The following is a 14573-nucleotide window of genomic DNA, read 5'->3' on the forward strand; positions in this document are numbered from 1 at the left end:
TATGTCATTACTTTTGCTAGGTTTTTGTTGTTGTTTTTGTTTTTTGTCAATTCAGACAAGCTTGAATTATCTGAAATGAGGAACCTCAACTGAGAAAATGCCATCAGATTACTTGTAGGCAAGTTTGTAGGTAATTTCCTGATTGATGATTGAACTGTGGGTGTGGCTTACTGTGGGTGTGGCTCACTGGGGGTGGTGCTACCCGTTGACAGGCAGTTCTGGGAAGTATAGTAAAAAGGCACAGCAAACTAGACAGAGCAAGCCAGTCAGCAGTGTTTGTCCGTGGTCTCTTTTTCAGTTCCTGTCTCCAGGTTCCTGCTTGAGTTCCTGCCCTGTCATCTCTCAGTGGTGAACTGTGATGTGAAAATGTGTAAGACAAATAAACCCTTCCTCCCAGGCTGCTTTTTGTCACTTAAAAAAATGGTAGCAATACAAAGCACAGAAATATTCCTTTCATCTCTAATTCTTTAACTATAAGTTATTTTAATAAACATTTAGTATTATTGGTCGACTTGACTTTTTCCCTACTGTGAAATATCCCTTTTCAGTCCCAGTACTGTTTAGAGTTCTTTCATATTTTTTACTAGATAGTACCGACCTTGCAGCAAGTACTCACCTGGCATGTGTTTTCTTTTTTGTATCTTTTTATCTAGAATGTATTTCTTGTAGATAGGAAGTACTTGGTTCATGCTCTTATAGTCCAATAATCCAATAATCCTTTCCTACTAATTGTGTATTTTGATCATTTATGTTTAATATAATCATCAGTATGGTTGAGCTAATATATCTTGCTATAACTTCCTATTTTTCATTCTCTTTATTTCTTCCTTTGCTGTTTTGGGGATCCATTTTAATTTCAGTTGTCTTATTTCACTTAATCTCAGCTTTATTATTTTTATTTGTTGTTCTAGGCACTTTTAGCTCACTATAGCCTCCCTTTAAATATTATCCACTAAATATACAGTGGATATAATAAAAAAAAACCTTATAACAGCTGTTATCATTCCTAGAAGTAACCCATTTACCTCGATTGAAGTTTATTTGTGTATATGCTTAGAAAACATTTGTTGTTGCGATCAATTAATTGGTCAGTTGAATGGTAATATCCATGTTGTGCCCCACATAATACAGGCACATTGCCGGTGAAAAAGGCTTACATTTTTACCTGCTAGATTCTAAGAAACAAGAACCCTGTGGATACTTTCATGTCTAAATATTTTTTATTTTTGGAACTACCTACCCAAAGAGGTAAGTGTTCTCTTCTTTTCAAAAATGAGGAAACTGAGTGTCCTGTGGTTATGTAAGACGAATAAACCAACAGAAAGTCAGCATTAGAATCCAGGTCTTACTGACACTCAATGATTTAAATATTTTTTCCATGGGTTTATGTGTGTGTTGTTTCATTTTCCTATGCATGTTTAAGAGAATGAACACATGACTTTTCAAAATGGGTGTTAGCGGTTTAAAAATTAACCCATATGATTTTAAAAATAGAAACACATCCAGTATAAAGGAACTAAAGTTATATAAATCTCATTAGTCAAAAATAACTACTAAATATTTTCATATATTCCTTGATTCTTTCAGTAAATTATCCCTTTTTAAATATTTTTATTCTATGCATATAAGTGTGCTACCAGCGTGGCATCTCAGTGCCAGGTGGTATCTGTTGCTCGTGAAGGTCAGAAAAAAGCACCAGATCCCTGGAACTGGAGCTGCAGAGTGTCGTGAGCTGCCATGTGGGTGCTGGGAACAGAACCTAGGTCTGCAAGAGCAGCCCTGAGTCCTGACTCTGATCACCTCCGTTTAGTCCTGTTTTGTACTGTTTGAGCTTATAATATGCGAGATTTTTAAAGCATGGTCAACAAAAGTTTCTATGGACAGCAAAAGAAGGGCTTGGTGACAAGTCTTTGTCATTCAAAGTATGCCCAGGTTTTAGAGAGGCAGACAGAGATCACTTTCTGCCCACTCACAAGGCCATCAAAATCCGTGCAAGTCTTAAAGCCTGTGCTCTTTCTGCTATGATTACATTGTTTTTTGGTATTCCAGTGGATCTACATCACTTATATTAGGATAAAAAACATTAGGCCATCTTCTTCAGAGAGAGAAGGATAACAGCTACGACTGATTATTTTGTGTGTGTTGCAGTGAAAACATACTTTTGAAACATTTTTGCACACTTAAATTTATGTAAAAATGGGCTTTATGGATAATGGCTTGAGGAAATCCTGATTGGTAATGCAGGTTGATCTTGAATTATTACAACTTCCAGAGAGTTTATTATCAGACTTTGATGGGAGGCTTTAGTTGTGCATGAAGCAGCAGTCATTTTTGACAGTTTCTGGGGGAGTGTCGATAGAAGGTCACACGTGCTCCCGAAGGCGAGAGAGAAGGTGAGCTGCAGTTGGAATGTCAAACACACCCCGACAGTTTCTTCCTGACCAGGCAGGCAGCTGTGACGCTGGATGAAATCATGTCAGAAATTCACAGCACCTTGTTGGTCAGAATCCTTCTTTGAAAGCTGTGAGAGTCCTCAGGCATTGAACCTCACAATACAATGTTATTGACTTGCTTTAAAGGTATTTTTTTTATCAAGTAAACATTAAATTATACTTAATCATACATTCCACATTTTACTGCCCCTAATATCTTTGTATAGATCTTTAGGATCTTTTCATTTTTCTTTCCTTCCTTTTTCTTTCTTTCCTTCTTTCTTTCTTTCTTTTTCTTTCTTTCTTTCTTTCTTTCTTTCTTTCTTTCTTTCTTTCTTTCTTTCTTTCTCTCTCTTTCTTTCTCTTTCCTTCCTTTCTTCCCTTCCTTGTCCTTTCCCCTTCCTTCCTTCCTTCCTTCCTTCCTTCCTTCCTTCCTTCCTTCCTTCCTTCCTTCCTTCTTCTGAGACAGGGTCTCCAGCAGTGTGTGCCTGCCTCCAACGCTGTGTTGCCGAGATGGCACTGAACTCTGCTCCTCTTGCCTTTGCTTCCCAGACTGTAGTGGGACCACAGATGAGTGCCACCCGGTCTGGTTAAATGTTAATAAATTGTCATAGTTTATGTGTGTATGTTTGAAAATATTTTATTTTACTTTCATTTCTGAAAGATTTAAGACTTCTAGGTTTAGCCAGGCATGATGGTGTACGCCTTTATTCCCAGCATTTGGGAGGCAGTGGCAGTTGGATCTCTGAGTTCAAAGCCTGATCTACAGATCCTGTGAGTTCAGTTCCAGAACAGCCAGGGCCACAGAGAGAAATGCTATCTCTAAAAACTAAAAATCAAACCAACCAACCAACCAGCTAGACAAACAGACAAAAAGAATTCTGTTTATTGTTAACATTTTCAAGTCTTAATATCTGTTTTCTTTTTAGATGCATGGTTTTATGAAAAGCCTGATGTAATTTCTATCTTTGTTTATACACACACACACACACACACACACACACACACACACACACGTACGTTTTTGTCTGGTGGATGTTAGGTGTTCTACCAGATTTCAACGACTTTACTATAATGCAACCCTTAAATCAGCTGCCGCATTCTGAAGAGGTAGGAAAGAGAATGCTAACAAACCTCAGGGGGGCTACACAATTTTCCCGATCTGACGTTTGCTGGACTTGAATTGTAGGTTGACACTTTTCTTCTAGTTGGAGTTCTTTCAGTTATTAATGCTTCAAGATAACTCCCACTCCTTCCCTGGGGCATGGGGAAAACTAACTTCACTGTTATGAGACTGTGCACTCCTGCACAATAAGGTCTTCCTAGCCTCGCTCCTCACAGATGGGGTCGACTTCTGGTCTCCTGGAAGCTCTGGGACAACATTGCCTCCCTTTTTGAGATGCTTCCTTTCTGCAGTTAGTTTCCAGTTAGTTTTTTTTTTTTTTCTCAAGCAGGTGCAGTTCAGTACTTCTCCCAACAATCAGGAAAGACCCCTCAGTTGATACCTGGAGTTTTATCCCTCTGCCTCTCTGCCCTTTGTTCCCAGGGGCTACCAAGTCCTGATATTTGTCTTTTCGAGTCAGCAGTATTTCCTGAGCTGGGGCCTGGAAACTGTGACAATACACTCGGTGGGAGCAGCTGTGTGGCTCAGTCGTTTGTTTTTCTTACCCTACCGATGACTGTCTTACACTGGTCTGTTGTTTTTTTTTTTTTTTAAGAATGATTGTCCCACCTGTTCTGTTAGCCTTTCCCTCTGTAAGAGGGAGAAGAAATCCAGCCCCTGCTACTCTGTCATGGCAATGGCAACTGTTCTTACCTAGAAAGATTTAAAAAACTGAGCTGAATTCATCTCACCCTCAGAAATTCAGTATTAGGGAGGGCTGGTGTAGAATTACAGACCCTTCTAAAGACTCAGGTGACCATGACACACAGCTATTGTTGGATACTATATCTTGATATGTTAGGTGGTCTTGCTCATATATTTTCTATTTAAATGGAAGGTCACATGGTTGCATTCTTAAAAAAAAAAAAAAACAAACAAACCAAAAACTAAAATCATTTTCTTGTTCCAAGGATGAGGAGAATAGACGGTTACTCAGCTAAGAATCTCAGACAGCGTATGAAAAGTGTGGAGGAGGCAGTGTTGGTGCCAGATGGTGCTAATCAGTATCTATGTTTCTCGGAGAAAATCTAGACATCATTCCATCATCTGGAATTTGGTTCTGCGCACAGAAGGAGGCTCTCGGTTACAGAGACACCAACGAAACTGGAGCATTCAGGAGACAGGGGCACAATTTCCCAAAGATAAAGAGTGAGTGACTTGCCCCAAGATACCACTACTTTTTGTTTGAAATCATCTGCCAGATTATGGAGCTGCACAAGATGGTGGCTAAGACGATGAGCAGAGGACTAGAGAGGTGGCTCCAGTTGAGAGCAGCTGCCGTTTGATTTATAAAGCCTGGGTGGGGTTTACTTCCCAGACCCCATGTCATGCACCTTCTCTCTCCTGTAACCCCAACTGCAGAGGATCCTATGCCCTCTTCTGATTTTCATCCCACACACGAGTGCCTACACACACACGCACACGCACACGCACAGTGACACATCCTCAAAAGTCAACCAGAGAAGACTTTTGGGAAGACTTGAGGACACAAGAAAGCTGGATCAAGCTGAAGGAGTAGACATGTCTCCCAGCTACAGCCTGGGAGCTGAGCAGAGACGAGCCCATGATAAGATATAACCTCAGTTAACCCAGTCTGTGGTTGGAAAAGGAATGGCCTTCCCTTCTCTGCCACGAGGAAGGCAAAGGAGCCTCTTCTGGATGTGTGGGATGCAGCCAGAGCCTCTACATACTCAACATGTAGGTCTCTATTATTAAATTACCAGGAGAGCCAGGAGTCAGAGCACACATTAGAAAGGAAAAAAAGACAACAAAACTGCAAATGCCACACCCACCGAAGGTCGGCGATTACAGGAATCAATAAAAGCTTTAAAATAATAGGGATTGATGTGTTCAGGAAAACAGACATAAAGGTAGAGAAAAATATATAAAAAGGTAATTTCTCAAAATGAATTGGATTTATTTTTCCCATCATCTGACAATGCGACAGCTTAAAATATGAGCAAGATTAAGTTTTAACAGCTTACTAGAAAATAGACGTTGTTTTAGTTACCTTTCTGTTGTTATAAAACACCATGACCGAAAGTAACTTGGGGAGAAAAGAGTTTATTTCAACTTATCTGCTTTTTATTTATTTATTATTATTATACTGCCAGGAATATTCTGTCACTGAGGGAGTTCCGAACAGAAATGGAACAGGGCAAGAACATGGAGGCAGGAGCTGAGTCAGAGGTCACAGAGGGGTGCTGCCTACTGGTTTGCTTCCTATGGCTTGTTCACCCTGCTTTCTTATAGAACCCAGACCCCTTATTCCCAAGGTAGCACCACCATGATGAGCTGGCTCCTCCCACATTAAATCACTCAAGAAAATGCACCACAGGCTTGCCTACAGGCTAATCTGGTGGGGGACATTCTCTGTCTCTGACTCTGTCTTTTGAATTTTTGAGACAAGGTTTCTCTACATAGCCTCACTACCCTGGACTTGTTATGTAGGGACCAGGCTGACTGAACTCACAGAATTCTCCTGCCTCTGCTTCCCATGTGCTGGGATTAAAGGCATGTACTACCATGCCCAGCTAAGGTGGGGACATTTTCTCAATTGAGGTTCCCTCTTCCAAAACAACTTTCACTTGTGTCAAGTTGACATAAAACTAGTTGGCACACATGTAAGTTGATTTAAAGGAGAAAAGTATGACAGAAAAAAAGATGTATAATAAAATAATTTGACTAGCCGGGCGGTGGTGGCGCACGCCTGTAATCCCAGCACTCTGGAAGGCAGAGGCAGGCAGATTTCTGAGTTTGAGGCTAGCCTGGTCTACAGAGTGAGTTCCAGGACAGCCAGGGCTATACAGAGCAACTCTGTCTCGAAAAAACCAAATCCAAAAAAAAAAAATAATAATAATTTGACTATATGTAAGCTGTGTCCTCAAAGGAAAAGAAATATAAGACATTACACTGTATTTTCCTAAAATGGATAAAGTATAGCACAAAATTGGAGGAACTTCCTGGATGTTATTGCTTCACCTATGAACTCATGTTGGCGTGAATACAAGGAAAAACTATGAATACAACTTTTAAAAATTAAAAGACAAGAAATCATAAAAACAAGTCAGAACCCAAACCATTTGAGCTCCCTCAGGGTGTCTGCTGAGAATAGCTTCCAGCACTTCCCAGAGACGCCAGAGCCGCAGATGGGCAAGCCCTTCAGACTGCTGTGCGTTGTCGGTGTGTTACCTGCCTATCAAGCCTCCTGGAGACGCCACTTCAGGTTCTCTGTAGAAGTTACTAGGATAAAAATGGTATGTCATTACTGCATCGTATCATTTAGGCAACAGTGATGATGTCTGTGGTCTGTGACTGTTCCGTTAGCAGCAATTTCCTCCATGTTTTCGACTCATGTTTAGTTGAGTCTCTAGGAGTCGTGGAAGCCGTAGCTTCATCAGAGCTGTCTGCGTCTGCACCAGTGCAAAGGAATGTGGAAAAGCAGAAGATAATGGAAAGGCAACTTTAAAAGGAAAAAATTAAAGTAGAGACAAACTTTGCCAAAGAAAGCCTAGAACCAACGTGAAGAGTAATAAAGAGTATAGGAAACAAACAAGCAAAAGGAGAATCTGTCATCAGCACAACTGTGATACAGTTCCAGACAGACACTCAGAAATACACATTGGAGGAAAGAACAACATAAACGCTTAAAATGCTGGTAAGGGTAGTTGAGCGCAGACTGCACAGAATAATACAGGAACTATAAAGTCTTCAGATACTAATATATATGTGCAATTAATATCCATGAAAATCATAAACTCGAATTTGTGGTGTGGGGGCTGTTCACAGAAAATGGCTATTTTAAAAGATATAATAAATTGTTTGCTCTGAGTCAAATATGAATGACCATGGGGCCTGAAAATGGAGTCATGCTGCCCTGGACGGTATGTTCTACTGTGGAAGAGTATACATGCATTTTTATAGTCAGAGAACATTAGAATGCCATAAATTAATATATATCCAATTCATTGATGCGGTAGGGGCATTGGCTGGCTAAAGGAATTCTGGGAAATCTCCTTTAGGGGTTTCAGATGACACAGCATTTAGCTTTAGAGTTGGTGGGGTATAGAGGCCTTTTAGAAGCTACTGATACAATGTGAGAAATTTCCCCAAAGGAATCAGACCAGATATAAAATGTAAGGTAATTGGCCATTAAAGGGCTTAAGATCGTCAAAGATAATTTTGCCCAGTGACATGCCATCTCTCTACGACCACCAGAGACTAGCTAGCTAAGGTCTAGTAGTATGCAGGAGCTCTAAGAAGGTTGCTGCAGGGACCAGAGAGATAAGAAGGGACCATCAGTGGGTAAGTGGGGAGCCACAGAGAAAGGCAGAGCACAATGGTGGGAAATGGAGAGGGAAGCTTTAATTAGGAAGTGGGAGATTAATATGGAAAAGTGCTAGGTCAAGCATGGCTCCAGGGGACAGGTGCTAGAGGAGCACTGAGGGGACGAAGAAAGACACAAGGCCCAGGGAAAACCTGGGCTCAAGTGGCAGGGGCTCTTGTCTGGGGAACCTTCAGGACCACAGAGCTCAGTCTGTTTATTACACAGTTTCAGAGAGGGGTTATTACATACAGATAAACGAGGCAGGGTTTATGGTGTAGATCTGGATTGAGGAGACAGGTTTAGCTTATCTTGGTAGAAGCAGCCTCTGTAGGAGAGTCTCTGAAGGAGCTATCTTCAGGCCATACATACCCAGTGGGGAGAAAGCTATGGTGGACAATTCCTGCATACACTACCAACTACCAACATCCGTCCTAGAGGAAGGCTCCATCAGTCTGAGGCTGTGGGGTCCTTGCCAAAATCATGCAAGTGATCAGCAGCACACTCAGATCTTACTCACCCAAGGTTTCCTCTGCTCCCTACAGAAGACAGTGAGGAGAGAAAGGTATCAGTAAGGTTGTCTGAAAAACTCACAAGGAATCATGTTATTATTTACTTGCAATTACACATAATAGCTATGTGTGTGTGTGTTGTATTATCTTAGTCAAGGTTTGTATTACTGCAACAGAACACCATGACCAAAAAGCAAGTTGGGGAGGAAAGGATTTATTCAGCTTACACTTCCAAATCCATAGTCTATCACTGGAGGAAGTCAGGACAGGAACTCAAGCAGGGCTGGAACCTGTAGACAGGAGCTGATGCAGAGGCCATGGAGGGGTGCTGCTTATTGGCTTGCTTCCCATGGCTTGTTCAGCTTGCTTTCTTATAGATCCCAGGACCAGCAGCCCAGGGACGGCCCCACCCACCATGTGCTGGACCCTCCTCACAGTGATCAGGAGTGGAGAAAAATGCCTTACAACTGGATCCGTGGGGGGCGTTCATTCTCTCACCTTCTTCCTCTCTGATGACTCTAACTTGTGTCAAGTTGACACATTAAAACCATCCAGTACAGACCTATTAACACACACATTATAAATACACAGTTTAAATAAAAATGTTTAATCTAGGCTGGCAATGATTCATGCCACGAGTCATAAACTAATACCAGACATGAGAAGCCCCTTTTCTAGTTGCTGGAAAGGGCTGTACACATACAGCCTATGGCTGTTGCCCTTGCCTGCCGCCCAGAGGTTGAAGATAAATCCTCATTGCTGTAGACGCCAAGCACTTTGGACACAGGACCCACAGGATCAGAGCAGGATCTGACCCAAAGCTTTCTCCCAAAGAACTAGCTTTCATGGTACCAGAGGATACCGTGTAAGCTTCCAAGGAAGGGATGTAACCCACCGTCCTATGGAGATATTATGCCTATGAACTACAGCAGTGTCCTGCACGGCCTTATATACATTAGGATGCAACAGGTGGCATTCACACCTTTGTGGTAACCAACAGCTTTTAAGATTTACTCAATAAGAAGGTACTGTGCCTGGTACTGGGAACCTAGCCAACAAATCCAGGGCTAGTGAAGTCATGGGTCTTAAATGAGAACATATATTTTATACAAGGGCTCATAGATTTTTAATGTTTGTTCCCCAGCTGCTTGGACTGTGTTGGAAGGATTAGAAGGTGCAGTTTTGTTGGAGGATGTTGTGTTGCTGGAATTTGGCTCTGAGGTTTCAAAAAGCAGAAAGGGTGGAAAGATTTTAAGAGCTAGGGTGACAGGAAGTTTGCTATGTCTAAGTTTGACCAGCTCCTGTATTACATGTAAATGTACCAAATGTGAGACTGTGTCTCCCAGGAATGTCTAAGAAGCTACAACTCTAAGTCTCATCCACCCAACAAGGCTGCTTAAATGGGACCTGAGCAAGACTGACACCAAGAGACATGCTTACATGGAAGGGGAAAATCAATCATATAAATCAATCTGAGACGAAAGACTTCAACGACCAAGGAATGATTACCGAGGAGGAAGAGCCTTCCAAGGGAGAGCTCCGGGTGGGTTGGTTGTCCCATTCATTAATTTGTGTGTGCTTCTGTTTGGGTGAATGTATGTCATGTGTGGTCAACACATTCTGAGTCCAGATTAGGATGCTGGATCCTTGGTGCTGGAGTTATAGGCAGTCATCAACCACGTGACAAAGGCTGGGAACTGACAAGGACTGGGAATCGGGAAGAGCAAGAAGTGAACCTAACAGCTGAGCCATCGTTTCCGTTCCCATGAGTAAAATAGTATAACGAACTCGAGCGAAATCAAGCTAGAACAAAAGACACATAGTGGATGAATCGGAATAAAACAAAACACAAATATATTAAGTATAAATCTAAAGTTTACCCACTATGTTACTGTATTACATGTAAGCCTTCTAAAAACATTTCCAGTGAAAACAGGATAGAGTTAGTCTCTCTGACTTCTGAACTGGCCTGGAATGCATACAGGGTGGTCACCCAGAATAGATGAAAAGCAGGCCCTTCTAGAGCACGTGACTGAAGGTGTGCAGAACTCCTGGGGTGACCAGATGACTTGTGAGGGCTGAGTGCTACAGCAGAAGGGCAGAAAGGAATGTTGCTTGCCACAGGCTAATTACCTTGTCTTGAGCTAGCTTTAGTTGGGACAGCCATCCCTTGCCTAGAGCATCCTGTGACTAACAGATCGAAATCTTTCAAAACCTTAGAATGCTAGCATCCATTAACCTAAAAGCTGAGAAGGTCGTCAGATCACATCTGAAGCCTACTGAAAAGCTTCTCCCATTCTGTTCTAACTACTCCTTTCAAGTGCCCACCAATGTATTTTAGACCTGCCTTGATTTATGACTTTTCTTTGTTCTGTAATACTATAAAACTTCGCCAAAACTGCCTTCACGTTGGAAATGGAATTTGGGGAAGCCTAAAATCTGTGTTCCCAGGCTGTGGAAAAGCTCCAGGATAAACTCATTCCTTTTAAGATGAGAGCTGCGCTCTTTTTATTGACAACTGGGGAGTCACAAAATGGGCCTCAGAGATCCATCGAGTTCTTGCTGGATGAGTCAGTCACCTGAATGGCAGCCAGGTGCCTGGCATGGACCCACTGAGTCCAGTCCACCTGCTATTTCCTGAGGTGGACTGTAGGGAGTTCTTTCCTAGGCTCTGGACCTCCCACGGTTTGGATGCTGGTCCTCTTGTTTATTCTGAGATGTCTAATTAAGGACCCTAACTTGATAGCTACCTGTTTGGTCGGCTTTGGTTTGTTTGCTTTGAAAGAATTTTAAGGTCTAGACATTTAGTTCGGTTTTGTTTGATTTCAGATCTCTCAAGGCAATTGGGTTTATGCTTTTAGAGACACTGAAGGCATTTTGTTTTCTGTTTGTCTTTGAGATATTTTGACTTATTTGGCCTTTTGTTTCCTGACACCCCCTCCTCAAATGCCTAATTCTGCTTTTCCCCTGATGCTTCTCCTGTGACACTGCCAAGCTGTGTCCACTGTGACACTGGAACTTAGGAATTCTATGAGTGCTTGATCATCAAGACACCAAGAGGCACTTTTTCCTTCCCACCCAAAAAGTATCAGGGAAACACCCCACAGCATGCACTGGCCTTGGGGTGTTTTTGCTGGGGAGTCACAAAACACATCCCACACCTGGGTTAGCATAAAAGTTCTTGTCTCTCCTGGGGAGATGCATAAGGGATTGACTGGTCACCTGGTGTCTTAAAAATACACATTCATATAAACAAGCAAGATAATCCCCTCTCCCAGGCCCAGTGGGAGAGGATGGCTCAGAGCTGAGAAAGCCAATCCCTAAAGTATCACTCAGAACCAACCCAAGACACATTTTCCCTAGCTAGCAGACAAGCAATATTTCAGAAATACATATATTCTACACACACACACAGAGAGAGAGAGAGAGAGAGAGAGAGAGAGAGAGAGAGAGAGAGAGAAAGAGAGAGAGAGAGAGAGAGAGACAGAGAGAGAGAGAGAGAGGGAGAGAAAGAGAGAATGAATGTTTGGAGAACACTACTGCCGATGCAAGGCCACAGCTTTTAACCTAAAGGGAGTTAAGAGTTAATCTGGAACCATTCTGAGTGACTATGGCCTAGAAATACAGATTTAGGTTGCCCCAAATTTCTCATTCCAACATGGAAGCAGTTTGGTGAAGTTTTATAATTTTATAGAACGAAGAAAGTCATAAATCAAGGCAAGTCTTAAGTACATTAATGGGTATATCACAGAGGCGGTTACAGCAAGACTGGGAAAATTTTTCTATAGGTGTGAGATGCTATCTGGTGACACTCAGCTTTTGGGTTGATGGAAGCTGGTAGCCCTGTTAATAAATTATAAAAGGTTTTTACCTGTTATTAACAGGATGTTGGTTCTGACACAGGTGGGCAGGGAAAGGCTGTCCCAGAGCTCGGCTAGCTCCGGCTTAAGGACTTGGATCCCAGATTCCCAGCTCTCCAGAGTTCTGCACTTCACTCAGTCTCTGAAGACATAGCTTCTTTCCAGTTCTCAGTCAGAATTTTCTGCTCACCCAGGATCACATTTGTGCGTGTGTGGACTGCATGTTGTTTATTAAATATGATAAGGTCTCTCCTAGTTAGGAAGGCTCTGATATAGATGGGGCTAAGTACTGAGCAGGGCTGCAGTCTTCAGGACAGGTGGCTGGCTGGTAAAGCCATTAAGGAACTCCAGGCCATATCAGAACTATTAGCCATCATGGTCCAGATGTGAATTATTTTTTGTACCCTCTCTATCTGGCATGGCATTTGATATGGCTCGTGGCAGCACTATTAGAGCTAAACTTACGTCATCCAGGACACAGTGTGGCCTGATGGAGCGAAAGCAGCAGAGGACAAGACATGTAGCTAAAATACCAAAAATGCGCATAAGTTAAAATTAGATTGACTATGTTTCCCCCTCATATTTATAGCTCTTTGTATTCTATGAGCTATCTCACTTATATTTAAATTCTTGGGAAGTGAACTTTGGAAGGAGACAGTGTAGTATTTGTTCCTTTTTAACTAATAAAATGCAAATATGGTTCAATTAATTTTTTAAGTCCTAGCTAATTCTTTTATAGGACATTTTAAATACAAGAAACATCAGTACTTAAGGTATAAAACATCAAGGATGCAATTAAAGATTGATGCCTTTTGTATAATTTGGACAGAAAGGGTTGACATAAATCTTTAGGTATCTCTAGTTTAGATTTAATTGAAAAATACTAGCGTTTTTGTTTTTAAATCATACACACATATAGATGTACACCACACATACATATATACAAGGTAGGTAGAAATATTAATTATCACAATTTTAAGATCTAATTACAAGCCTTTTCTTTTTAGATAGTCAGCCATTATATTAACTAAACAAAACAATTCTTTTTGGAGAGTTATACCTATTTAGAATATTCCTACTAAATTAAATAATAATTGTGAAAGTTGCTTTAATGGACAAATATCTGTTCATCCAATCTGGTCTACTAGATAAACAATTAGCATATTGTGTAAAGGACTTTAAACTATTATACTAAAATTAGAATCACAGAGTCTTCATCTAAGGATAAAGAAAACCAGATGATTTAATCAGTTAACAGGGAAAAAGGCATCATATTGATACCTGCTTTCTGATGCAAAGATCAGGACTGTCACCAGGTACTCCTAACTCACACGTGGGATAGGAACCAAGGCCATCGGAAACCCACTTTCTCACATCACCTGGGAGCACACGCATGAGGACTTGCAATGCTGGACGATGCTCGTCTAAAGCCACTGACAACTGAGGGCCCCAGTAACTGAACATCTCTCTCACTTTTTATTTCTTAAAAACTTCTGAAATTAGATTTTAAAAATTGTCTATGATATTTATCATTCTATCTGGTGAATTTCTTTTTTTCTTTATATATATATACACATATATATACATACATATGTATATATATTTGGGAATATATATATTTATATATATATAAGCATTAGGACTACATCTTAACTGTAAAGTGAATAAAGAAAAAAACCCCCACAGAGTTCAGAAAAGTAATATCAAAGTTATGGCAGCGACTAGCAGGTGGTTTTTGTTTTTGTTTTGGCAAAGCTGTGATAAAATGAGGTCTCAGGGTAACAGTCTAGGAAGTGGACACAGAGCCAAGCACAAGGGTAGCAGCAATACAAGTCTCAAAGTGTTGAGCTTTAAGGGGTATGTGTGTGTGTATGTGTGTGTGTGTGTGTGTGACTCAATCGCAAGTTTCTAGTGGATCAGAGACAAAGAAACAGGTAGCCAGTAGAGGAGAGACTTGCCCTAGCCAAGTGTCTCTGCTGTTCAGTCATTAATCTGCACAGAGCAGGGAAGGAAGTGAAAGACTCAGGTTCCACAAGCAACCGTGTCATAATACCTATGTGACCTTGTCTTAAGTCCTAGAAACCAAGCTCGGTGGGTGCTGTTTCTTATAAACACATTTCAAAGGTCTAGTAACTTGCGGGCAGGGGAGTCAGGGAGTGTGCCTGGGTGGGCATCTTGCTAGCAGACAGGGTGTCCAACTTCACGCCCTCTCCCCTTTCTAGCCCAGACTCTATTCTTTGAACCACGGGGATGAACAGTTTGAGTGTAGAGTGAGCAGAAAGG

The 14573-nt window shown here is 41.4% G+C and overlaps 1 protein-coding gene across 1 annotated transcript in view; it reads left to right on the forward strand.

Annotated features, from left to right (window-relative positions):
* The window catches only part of Kat6a (lysine acetyltransferase 6A), a 203676-nt gene that overhangs the window by 111540 nt on the left and 77563 nt on the right, over nucleotides 1–14573 (forward strand). The window lies entirely within an intron of this gene.

The sequence above is a fragment of the Apodemus sylvaticus genome, chromosome 18, assembly GCF_947179515.1.
Source record: "Apodemus sylvaticus chromosome 18, mApoSyl1.1, whole genome shotgun sequence".
Classification (NCBI taxonomy): Eukaryota; Metazoa; Chordata; class Mammalia; order Rodentia; family Muridae; genus Apodemus; species Apodemus sylvaticus.